Source organism: Pongo abelii, chromosome 8 (assembly GCF_028885655.2).
Source record: "Pongo abelii isolate AG06213 chromosome 8, NHGRI_mPonAbe1-v2.0_pri, whole genome shotgun sequence".
Lineage (NCBI taxonomy): Eukaryota > Metazoa > Chordata > Mammalia > Primates > Hominidae > Pongo > Pongo abelii.
Window position 1 is genome coordinate 93,535,117 of NC_071993.2, and position 13,446 is coordinate 93,548,562.

General features: G+C 36.1%; 1 protein-coding gene across 2 annotated transcripts in view; it reads left to right on the forward strand.

Annotated features, from left to right (window-relative positions):
- Positions 1-11,906: 11,906 nt before the first annotated feature.
- A1CF (APOBEC1 complementation factor) overlaps positions 11,907-13,446 on the forward strand; it is an 82,846-nt gene continuing 81,306 nt past the window's right edge. For both annotated transcript variants that reach the window (NM_001133965.1, XM_009236018.3), the window contains 1 exon segment: positions 11,907-11,953. The gene's annotated coding sequence lies outside the window, so the exon portion shown is untranslated.

Below are 13,446 nucleotides of genomic sequence, written 5' to 3' on the forward strand. Positions count from 1 at the left end.
CACTCTTTGTATCACTCCCAAAGATAGGTATGGAAAACCCGTTTTACAGATGAGGAAACTAAGGTTCAGAAATTATGTGGCTAGACCTGCCAGAGCTCAAAATTAAATCTTTGACTCCTGCTTTTTCTATACCACCTATAATAATTTGTTTATATTGTATGCCATGGAGAGCATAGACCTAATGAGATAAAATCATTTTAAAGGCTTGCCTTGGTCACAATTATATAAGAATATATATATATAAGAATATATAAAGTTTACAGGATGATAAAAATGTCAATCGACTATTCTGCTAATTTTTTTTAAGTATAGTAAAAAATAACTCCTCTGGCATAAAGTCAGCAGTCAGATGTTTGAACTCAGAGGAACTTAGCAAAGTAGGTCTTGCTGATTTAAGTGTGCCTTTAATTGGTGCTTTGGTTGAATATCCTTTTTGCAGCAAATGAATCCACAATAACTATCATTAACATGAAGCTCATTTTCCAACTGAGTGAACAGAACTGGGTGAGGTTGTAAAGTGTGGTTGTTCCATTTTCAGTGGTGCTTCATTGTGTGAAGTTAATGCATTAGAAGTAATCCATGTGGACAGCCCAAAATATTTCCAGCAAAAAAAATCCAGAAACATTTTGGTTGGCCAAAGCAAACACAATCTGGGATGCATTTTAAACCATGAGATGCCTTCCTCTCCAATCCTTCTACTCCAAGATTTAGATATAATAACACTGTCATGAGCTCCAAACATACATTTAAATTTATGTTTTGACACAAACTCAATGTACTGTGAGCCCTTTCGCTTTCTGTTTTATATTTTTGTCAGTAACAAATAAAGGACTCTCTCCTTCTTCTCTTATTACTAAATCCTTCTGAATAATGAACTAATCATATTATTGGAACTCATGTTTTACTTAAATAATCTACAGTTAACATTCATTGAATACTTACTGTACACCAGATGATAGGCCAAGTGTTTTATAGAATTATCTTAATTAATCCTCAAAATAACCCATTTTATTTAAAAAGAAAAAGCAGTTAAGAAACATGGAGAGTAGTTTCAGACATTTCAAAATGCTTTTAATAGTGGATAGAGTGTACATCATGTGAATTACATCTCAACAAAACCGTTTTAAAATAGATCTATATCTATCATCTATCTATCTATCTCTATCATCATCTATAAGTGAGATCCAGAAGAGAATAGAGGGAACGGTGCAGAGGGGATAGTAAAGAGATAGCAGCTGATCATTTCTAGAACTGAATGAAGTCTAAGTTCTCTTAGAGGAAGACCTAGATACATTCTAGTGAATCTGCAAAATAAGAAAGTAAGAAAATTTTAACAGAATGTATACATTGAAAGTCCTCCTTTATCTATCCCCTCAATCCTCTTTCACAAACCACTACTAGTAAAATTTGATGTATGGGAATACATAAATAACTATATATTTATGCAAATATATTATCCAGTTTGCTATGCATGTGTTTTTGCGTTGTTTTGAATTATTAAAAAGTATCATACAATAGAATTGCTGTGCAATTTTCTCTTTTCATGTAACAATAAACTATGAGGATCTTGACATGTAATTCTATATGTATCTAGGTTTTTATTTATTGTAAGGTTTTCCATTTTTAATGCTATTTAAAATAATCTGTTAATTTTCGTCAAATTCAGAGAAAAATAGAGATGTTCGTGATCCTCTCAAAAACAAAACAAAACAAAAATACCCATTTTAGAGAGAAAAAAATTTAAATAATTTCATCAAGATTTCACAGCTAGTGAATAGGGGTTCAAAATTTGAAGTAAGCAGGAAATCCAGCTTGAGGGCCCAAATGCTTAGCCCCTGCACCTTCCTACCAGGTACTTAGTAGTGTTACTACTCAGCATGTCTTCCCAGCGCACTCCAGTACTGACCTCCCAGTTCAAACCTAGAACTCACCAAGTTCTAATGTCAGAATTGAAGTTTAGGAGTTTCTTATCTCAGTTCCCTATGTTCTCCTCCAAACTGATCCTTTTGCCAGCCCTGTATAGGTCATTTCCTTATGAGACTCAATTACCTCAATTACTGAAAGAGAGAGTCAGACTAAAAACTTTTCCAAATCTCATATTCTCTCTCTTTTCCTGTTCATTGGAACTTCTGATTTGATGGTCCACACAAAAGTTCACTCTGAGGTTCCTACTTCCCAGAACTTTAACCTCATCAAGTGCACCTGCCCTCTAGGAGTCATGGTACAACAAGTTGGTAGAATCAGTCACAGAATGAAAGAATCACAAGATCTTACCACTGGAAGGGAAGTTAATGGTTACAGGGTCCCGATGAGTACCCAGGTGATGAGGGGCAACACAAAAGCAGAGGCCAGTAGCCCCCAATGCCATTCCTTCCTGAAGCCAGACTGAACTTAGCTGCACATCAAGGCATTTATACCCAAGTTCTGTTTCTTCCCCTGATTATTTTAGTAGAACAAAATATAAGAAGGAGATTGGTGAACACTAAATAAAGATTTTAAAAATGAAAAAGAAAAGAAGGCAAGAGAACATCAACTGCCACCACCCTACCGGTAGAGAGTGGGGAAGAAAAAACATTTGCCTGCTACTTAAAATATGCCCATTCTGCTCTATGCACTGTAAAAAGCATTCTTTTTAAAAAGAACAAAAAGTAAACAGCCACTCTTCAGCAGCCTTCTATATATATACACACGTATATATGTATATATGTATATATACGTGTGTATATATATACGTATATATACACACGTATATATATACGTGTATATATATACACACGTATATATATATATACACACACGTATATATATATATACACACGTATATATATATATACACACGTATATATATATACACACACGTATATATATATATATATACACACGTATATATATATACACACACGTATATATATATACACACACGTATATATATATATACACACACGTATATATATATATATACACACACGTATATATATATATATACACACACGTATATATATATATACACACACGTATATATATATATATACACACACGTATATATATATATATATACACACACGTATATATATATATATATATACACACACGTATATATATATATATACACACACGTATATATATATATATATATACACACGTATATATATATATATATACACACATATATGACAGGTTAAAACAAATGGCAGTGAGTAACCCCAGCCTTCTCTTTTTTTTGACCCAACTCTGTTCCTAAACATCAAATTCAATTGGTTTAAACATCTCTTTACCAACCACTTTACTTAGCAACCTCATCACCAATAGCAGTATGTAGATTTAACTTTTTAGAATAATATTCTAGATACTACTGAGATGTCTTACTGTCAAAATTCCAATAATACTGAAATGAATATTTTTAGTTGTCCAAGACTTTTCTTTTATAGTAACCTTTTTTAAATGAAGGCGACTTTCTATCAAATGTCTCTGAGAATAATTCTTTGACAATCTACCTTCGGAATTTGTTTCTTCTGTTTCAGAGTTGTTGTTTTAAAAATACTTATTAATTTTATCTGTTTGTTTCTTAATTTATATCCCTGTTTGATTACTGTCACATTTCAAATGTAGGTTTTATAGTAGTCTGCTTCCAGCAAGTGTGTGTGTGTGTGTGTGTGTGTGTGTGTGTGTGTGTGTGTGTGGAGAGAGAGAGAGAGAGATAGAGGGAGAGGGAGGGAGGGAGGGAGAGAGGGAGAGAGAGAGAGAGTGAGAGAGTGAGGCAGGCTGTGTGAGGACTGCTGAAGCTTGCATAGTTCATCCTCTGGGTGCTGGGGTTCCTCATACTACAGTCATAATCTACCTGGGCCCGTTTCCCACATTTCTAGTGCCAAAAATCACTAGCAAAGTGCTCTTAGTGAGGCTTTAGAGAGCAGTATGCCCAGCTCTATCATTTCACCTCTCCAAGTGATTCTCCACATCTGTAAAACAGGATCAGAAGACAGTCTTTCTAGACTTCCTTTCAATTGGAATATTCTGTGATCTAGAAAGCTGTATTAGTCAGGGTTCTCCAGAGAAACAGAACCGGCAAGGTGTGTTTATATGTGTCTCTGTGTGTGCATGTGTGTGTGTAGATGTAAAATGTATATATGTATATGTGCGTATATATATTTTACACACACAGCTCACTTATGGTACAAACACATAGATCATTTAATTATTTTAAAAAATATAACTTGGAGATTAATAACCCTACTTTACAAATAAGAACACTGATATTCAAAGACATTAAGACACCTTCCAAGGCCTCTTAGAGAGTCAAGGACCAAAGCCTGTATGCTTTGCCGTACCCCAAGCTGGTTCCTGGTGTGACAATACTTTGCACAAAACATTTAACCTTATTATCTCATTTGCCTCCTCTTCTTCAAAACAGAAGAAATTGCACCCCCTGCTCTAACTACTTCCCAGAGTTGATATAAGGATAAAATACATATAACAATATCTTAATTTCCACAGTGATCTATGAAACTCAAAGCGCAAAGCTCAAAACACTCCACAGTGTAAATACATAATGTTTTTAACCAAACCATGCAGATGGGCTTAGACCTTGTGACAGAAAACACTATGGTTTTCACAGCAGTGTATTTTGAGACTACATAGAATCACAGTTTCATTTTTGTTTGCTAGGATAATGGAAGAAATACAGTTAATGTTCAAGACTCCTTTTAAAACTGATTAATATAAAATTAATATAGGTGAATATTTTTTATTTCTTGTTAAATAAGGGGTAGAAATGCAGTTCTATTACATGAATATATTGCATAGTGTTAAGTCTGGGCTTTTAGTGTAACCATGACCCAAAAAGTGTACATTGTACCCATTAAGTAATATTAAGTAATATCTCACCCCTCATCCCCCTCCTATCTCCCCACCCTTCCAAATCTAGGTAAATATTTAACATGAATCTGTCATTGGACTAAGCACTTGCCAACACGTCTCTCTTCTGAGTCTCAGGGGAACTCTATGAGGTGGGTGCTATTATTGTTCCCATTCGTAGATGGGAAAATAGATGCTTTGAGAGTGAGATAACCTACCTGAAAGCAGGTAATCAGTGAGTAGTTGATTTGGGATATTAACCCAAGTAACTGGGCTGCAAAACCCATGCTTTTTAACATTGTACTCTACCAGCTTCTAATACTGACATGATTGTTGTTAAGATCCACTGAAAGTATAATGGAAACTGCAAAGCACATTTGAAAGGTTATTTTCCATTTTGCATAAGCTACAAATAACACAAATTGAGAATTCAGCTCCTCAAACATAACCTCAGTTTTGTTTGAAAGGTTAATATTCTTTTCACAAAAATCTTGCCATTAGTTTCAGATTTCTTTTTTTTCCATTTGAAAATGTATGAATGCATACAATTAGCATTTCATTATTCTACTTTTGTTACTCTTAACTCTCAAGTTTTTCTAGTATTTATTAAGAAAATCAGAAAAAAATGCCCTTTTTATTTTATTGATAAATGTTTTCTACTTGGATATAGAAAGTATGGATTTGATGAATTAGTCCTGATTTAAATTCTGGCAATTATAGTGGCCTGATCTAGTTTTTATTGTGAAAAAAAAATGAAAAAATACTGACTAAATTTCCATAGTTAGCTTCTCAGAGTCATTCGTTAGTCATCTGTCAAATGTTTGTGTGCTGCACACACAAACACGTGTATACTTATTTTAACTTTGCTTCCTCCAGTGTCCCCTACCTTTTGAAAAGAATATATCTCTTTTTATCAAAACTTAGTAAAATTAACTGAAAGAAATAGGTAATGGCATGATCATTAAAAGAGAGGTTATGTGATAACTTTTTCTCAGGTCATTATATAGAAGCTAGTGCAGATTTTTCTATGAGAATTTGTTTCTTTACAATAAATTCTCTTTACAGTAAAGAGAATGGAGCAGATTCTAGTACAGATTAAAGACCCGATGATCTGTATTTTCTAACATGACTAAAGGAATACACCAGATTTGGTAACTGGATTTCTTTTTCTAAAGTTGCTCTTTTACACAAAATCAGTGTTTGCTTTTATATTGGTTGAGCTAAATAATATTTCTTTTTAAAAAAATAACAAGACCACATTTAAAATTTCTAATTTCAAGAACATTCATTAAACAAAGGAGTAAGGATGAAAAGGAACAAGGAAAGGTGGGAAGTACTTAACTCAGGGTGAAAAGTCAGGGGCAGGCTAGCATCCCACTGTTATGGTTTTTAGATGTAGCCAGGGCTTTACATTAATTCTTAAGTTCTCATCAGATCCTACAATTATGTTATACTAAAACACCATTCTAACATGACAGGAGAACAAGATGCAATTTCCTAAAGCACAAAATAAAGGAGAGAGAGAGAGCGAGAGAGAGAGAGAGAGAGAGTGTGTGTGTGTGTGTGTGTGTGTGTACCTGTGTGTGTGTTTAATCAACTCAACACTAGATGGCTCCAGTTGCAAAACCAATACATTTTCAAAAATCTAAAACTCTGGGATATGACATTATACAAACAGACGAATTCTAACCCACTGAATCAAATTCTGCTGTCTTCCAAAGTCTTGCAAGCATTAAGAATAGCATTGAGCATTTAGGTTTGAAATGCTATGAATCTCCAAAGGAACAGGCATAAATCCTAAAAGTTCTTATTTCACAGATCAAAACAAGAAGTTGCACTGACATCACCTCAAAGGCTACAGATCTAATCTGCTTTGCAATCATCCCACTCTGTAAATACATGGTACTCTATTATTTTCAAGTCATTTTTGCATATATCAATTCCCTTGACCCTCTCAACAATCAGTGAGGTAGATAAGGGATGTAGTTATTTTCCCCATGAAAGGCAAGGACTCAGACTCAGAAAAGGGGCAGAAACTTCCTCAAGGCTAAGTAGCTTATAAGTCATAGTGTCTTGGGATTGAAGTGCTAAGGTCCCAACTCCTGGATCAGAGTACTTTCTAGTCAATAGGCAAGGAAAGAGAAGGAGGCTTTTGCACTACTCAGTTTGTCTGATGTGGCCCTTCAATCCTTTGAAATGCTCCCTTCCAGTGAATTAAATAACCCCACCCACCCACCCACCAAACACTCAAAAATGGAATGTTGAATTCCGAGGAGACTGAAATCAATGAAGAGATTATTTTTTTGAGATGGAGTCTTGCTCTGTTGTCCAGGCTAGGGTGCAGTGGCGCGATCTTGACTCACTGCAACCTCCACCTCCCAGGTTCAAGTGATTCTCCTGCCTCAGCCTCCCAAGTAGCTGGTATTATAGGCACCAGCCACCATGCCTGGTTAATTTTTGTATTTTTAGTAGAGACAGGTTTCACTATCTTGGCCAGGCTGGTCTCGAACTCCTGACCTCGTGATCCAACCACAAGAGATATTTTTATTGAGCCAGGGCAGGGAGGATGGTGGCAGGGAAGGAAGCTTCTTATTCTTGGTAATCTTTGACTTTTAGTCATATTTTGTTTTTTTTTAAGCTTTACGTTTTGCCTTCACCAGCAAAAATTAATGATTTTTACCTAAATGTAGTCTGATAGCAACAGCAAGATTCGTTAAAATCCATAAGCCAAATATTTCATGTATGAATGATTGATCATTGCAACCACCAAATGAGTACTTACTATGGACCTGGTATAGCCTATTTTTGTAAGTCTCTTCTTTTTTGAGCTTCTCACTTCATCAAATAGTATCACCATCCAGCCAATGGCTGCATTCAGTAATTTGAGACTTGTCCTTTAGATGTCATGCCCCCCTCAGTTCCCATATCCTCTTGATGATTTACCTCCTACACATTTCATGGACCATGTCTACTTTTCTCTCTTCCCAGAGCCACCACCCTAATCTTAACTACCATCACCTGCCACCTCCCCTCTTACCAGTCTCTTTTAGATGCTTTGCCTCCTTCAACTTCAAATCACCAACTTACTTGAATATGTACATGAGTAAAATTATTCTAAGACAACCAAAAAAAAAAAAAAAAAGGAGAGAAGCAGGTAATGTTATCCCATGGCAATTTATTCTCCACTCTACACCCAGAATCTATACAAACAGTCCATGTGGCTCCCCTTCTTCAGATGCTTCAGTGACTTCCTTCCCATTGGCCCTGGATAATGCTGGGAATCTCATGATGGCCCTTTATGAATCGTCTGACTTGGCTACCTACTCCAATCACTCTCCCCATCATTTTCCATCTTGCCCTTCACAACCGACCTTCTACCAGTTTTTTGAATGTGCCAAACTCATGCGAACTCAGGACATCCACATGAGCTATTTCCACTCACTAGAATGCCCACCTCCCATCCACACATCCTTCAGGTCTCAGCTTAAATGTCTTGTGTTCTGGAAGGCTTTCCTCAAGTACCTCCCAACCCACCCAGCCGTATACAAGGTTAGGTGTCCCTATGTTTTATGTTCTGTTTAGCATTCTGTACTTCTCCTTCATAACACTTATTACAACTATAATTAGTTAATCATTGGGGTATATGCTTAATGTGTGTACCTTCTATCTGGTCTGTTAACCACTGAATCCCTTAAGACTAGCACAGTATTTTCCAAATGCTTAAAATTGTGATCCACAATAAAAAATAAAGTTTACTTCATAACCAATACACACAGATAGATACATAATTAGAAAAAAATTTCATAAATAGTATTACCCCTTTCTTTTTTTTTTTTCTTTTTTTTTTTTTTTGTTTTTTTGAGACAGTGTATCACTCTGTCACCCAGGTTGGAGTGCAGTGGCCCGATCTCTGCTCACTGCAAGTTCCGCCTCCCAGGTTCACGCCATTCTCCTGCCTCAGCCTCCCGAGTAGCTGGGATTACAGGCGCCCATCACCACGCCCAGCTAATTTTTTGTATTTTTAGTAGAGACAAGGTTTCACCATGTTAGCCAGGATGGTCTTGATCTCCTGACATGGTGATCCGCCTGCCTCAGCCTCCCAAAGTGCTGGGATTACAGGCGTGAGCCACCACGCCCGGCCAGTATTACCCTTTCTAGATGCAACTCACTTGATATTTTCTGTTCTATTTTAATATGTTAGATACAACCCACTTTATTGATTTTATAGCCTACTAACAGACTCAAATCTCATTTTAAGTAATCACCTTTCTAATGCAACACTTAGCAGAGAGAAGTTTCTCAGTAATTGTTTGTAGAATAAAGTAATAGAAAATTCACATTTATCAGCCACTATCTAAACCGGTTTATTTTTACAAAGTAAAGGCAAGCCCTGCCATCCTGGGTACAGTTAGCTCTCTTGATTAGACTGATGAGATCAAGGTCATAAATTTGATCTCATTCTGATGGATTGGTTTCTCTGTCCCAGGGCCACAGACTTTCTCTCTAAGTAGCCCTCAGAAAAAGAAAGGCTGATTTGTTGTTTTTATTTTTATTCCTGATCAGTGTATTTCTATCCTTGTAACAAAATGGTATAAAAAACAAAAGCAATAAAAATAGAAAACAATAACCTAATAATTCATTATTAACAAATTCATTACTACCACTGGCTGTTAGGAGTAATATATGAATTGTCCTACGGAAATCATCAGATTTTGGGTTAATGCAATTGTAGTCCTGCCCTGTTGAATGCCTGGATCCATCAAATAAGCAACTGACATATTTTTAATAACTGGTTACAATAGACTGAATGTTTGTGTTCCTCCTAAAATTAGTATGTTGAAACCCTAACCCCCAGTGTGATGATATTTGGAAATGGGTCCTTTTGGAAGTAATTATGGTTAGAGTAGGTCATGAGGCTAGGTCCCTCATGATAGGATTAATGCCCTTATTTTTAAAAAGGAGAAGACATGAGATCTCTCTTTCTGCATGCATGCACCAACGAAGGCCATGTAAGGACATAACCAAAAAGAGGGTCCTGCTGGCACCCTGATTTTGGATTTCCAGCCTCCAGAACTATGAAAAACAAGTGTTGTTGTTGAAGCTGCCCATTGTATGGTTTTCTTTTGTTTTATTTTTAGATGAAGTCTCGCTCTGTTGCCCAGGCTGGAGTGCAGCGGCACGATCTCGGCTCACTGCGATCTCCACCTCCCGGGTTCAAGTGATTCCCCTGCCTCTGCCTCCCAAGTAGCTGAGACCACAGGTGCGCACCACCATGCCCAGCTAATTTTTTTGTATTTTAGTAGGGATGGGGTTTCGCCATGTTGGCCAGGATGGTCTCAATCTCCTTACCTTGTGATTCACTCACCTCAGCCTCCCAAAGTGCTGAGATTACAGGCATGAGCCACCACACCCAGCCTTGTATGGTATTTTATTATAGTAACCTGAATGGACTGAGACACTAGTTAATATCGTTCCTTTTACCTGTTCTGTTTTGGTGTTTCCATCAGATACCTAAAAATCCTAGCTTTCCTTTCTTCATCTCCATTTATCACCATATAAGCACCTATCACAAAAAACGATAAAGGAAACCCTCCCAAAACTGTCCATCTTACAATATCAACAATTCTTTATTGGACCAGGCAAACTCAAAGAATTCCCCACTCAATTGGGAACCATGCAACCCCAGACTGAGCTTTCACTAGGAGACTATCAGGGCTACTTTGTGAGGGAATCCCTTCCCAAGAAGGAAATAGAGGGATGTGTCCCTCATTCAGCTATCTAGCTGGGTGGGGCATAAATGATTTCTCTAGGTCTAACATCAGGGGAGCAATTCTGGGGTAAAACAATTGTTCCTGGGGTGTTTTTGTTAAACCCTATCATCCAATGCTATGGGAAAATGGTAAATCATTTCATGTTTGAGAACTGAAATAATTCCATGTTTGAGAACTAAAAACTGTAAGTAGAACTAGCATTCCAACAGTATCTTTTATCTATTCTCTTACGTATTCATAGAACTGCTTAATTGATGGATCTTCCTTTGCATCTATATTATAGAAGGATTGCTTGTTTTGTGCTTTTCTACAGACAAAAATGCTCTCTTAATAGTTGGTTCCTAGAAAATTAGACTCCTTTTACTAGAACTAAAGGCAAGTAGGGGTATCCTCTAATTCTAGTTTTGGAATGTGTGGTTTCCAAGCTCTTAAACCAAAATTTACTCAAAAGTAGGAAGGTTTTGGTTCTTCTTCCTTTTTTAAAAGTGGGCTTTATTACCCTTAGGGATTTCTTCTGTAGACTAGAGCTCTTACCAGAGAACTCAGAGTATAAAGTTTGTATTTCTGAAAGTACCATTTATCTATTTTTCAAGAAACTCAGTTACCACTGAGATTTCAGGCAATGAACAATAGCATCAGCTATCATATAACCCCAGTATGTAGCTGATTATTGTGCTTCTCACACAGTGGCCCCCTCTTAAAATCTAAATGAGCAGCTTGTATACAAAGAAGTATGCTTTCCCCAACCTGATCTGGCCTAAATCTGTCACTTTGTTATATAAATGCTTTGTGTATTTTCTGTTTGTAAGCCAGCATTTATCTACATACTTGACCTAAAACTCTACACTTTACTCCATGTAATATAGTGATATAAAAAGTGTAAAACAAAGAAATATTCTCCTAAATTACCTTAGCCATAATATCATTTTGGCATAGTAAAAAACAAAGGAACTAACATAAAGAAAAGCTTAGGTACCCAATTGCAGTGAGTTTTTACTTTTTAAATATATCATATAAGTCAATAAAATATCTTCAAAATAATATTTACCCCAATATTTTTACAACATTTATTTTAATTTTGTAAACAAATAACAAAGATAGTTTTAGTAGATTATATCTGGGCTGTAGTGACCCAATTATCTGGTCAAAGGGCTGCATGGATGCAAGAGACAGGGTGAGTTAAAGTTTAACTCCCAGGAATTGTAAACCAAACCTAAACCCACTGAACCTTTGGAGTTTGATATGACGATTAGAGCATAAGCCGAGTGACACGTTGAATTCGCCATAATCAAGGAAACCTTTTCCGGGTGGGGATCTCTGAAATTACTCAGGTATGATCCATGTGTTTTGCTTTTTTCTATTTCAACTCTGTGAAACTGTGTATTGTGGTATCAGTGGGAATGCAGTGAAAACAGCTTTTACTCTCTTCTATTATTGAGCCTAATTCAAGGAATTATCTAGCTTGTTTTTAGACTAGTGAAACAACCAGAAAACAAAAGAATATATTGGAATTATTATATAATCTCAAAATGAGATAGCTGCCAGGATTTAATAAATTTTTGTAAACTTACCACGGAGGGTTCAAGAGTGGAGCCAATGTTGTGAGAAACTTATATAGCTCTAACCAGACAGCAGGGAGAGTTGTGGTTGAGTGCTTGTCCCAATCCTAGGACCCTGAGAAACAAAAATGTAATTAACAAAAGAAATAGTATTAACATCACCGGCAGATTTTGAGTTCTGTGTGTGGGTCATAATTCCTATCATGACTTCATATATTCAATTATCTCCAGAGCTACTACCACCATAAAAAAGCAAGCCTTGGTACAACTCTTGCGATTCCCCCTGCCATTATCTTGCTAACCAAAGGAATGTTTAAACTATTCACTTTTGATTATGACCAAAAAGATATTATGGAAAATGACTGGTTTTCAGCGTGTTAAATCTCAACCTTGGAATGGCTAATTATTATATTGTTTCCACAATTTGGGCAACTGTGCTGAGGTGGATATATTTTCACATATTTTTTGTGTACTCCAAAAACATTATAATGGTGTTTTATCTAAAGAAAGAAATCAATCTGGACATTTACCAAAAATATCCCATTTCTACCAGAAATCCCCTAAACTCTCTGACTTTTTGTCATTACCTATGTAAGTTCCAAGAAGAAAGGATTCCAAACTAAACGATTTTATTTACTATAGGACTTTTCAGATATGTATTGTATATCTCCAAGAAGATGAAGAACACAGCATTATTTGCACATTGTGCAGGATTAGTGTTTTGTAGATCGTATTTTGGCAAATTCAGCTCTAGTTATAATTTAGGAGCATCAAAAAATGTGTTGGTCTGCTCTGAAACTTTCTTTATAATGTGTGCTATGGAGCATGCAATGGAAGCACAGGTCTGGAAATGACAGTGATATCACTTATTTGTCAAAGCAGTAAGGTTTTGCCCTGCTAAATACAGAGAAAGAGACAAATGACTTATAAGGTTCATACTTTCTGGAATAACATTGACTCTGCCCATTTCAGACAACTCTTAACATTTTACTGTTCTATTTTACTATTTATCAATTTTAAGGGAAAAAAGAAGACAGCTGGCAAGGAAAAGAAATATTGTTGTGGGCAAACATTATAAAATGACATAATGGATATTAAAACACTATAAATACTTTGTTCTTATTTTCTACTGCACTAATGCCAAGGTGGTTTTATGTCATTTCAAATATCAACATTTCCTACACTATATTCAGTGGATGTTAATAAACGTGGCTCAAAGGAAAAGCGACTCCACTGTCAAGTAAGTTGAGGAAACAGTGTTAGAG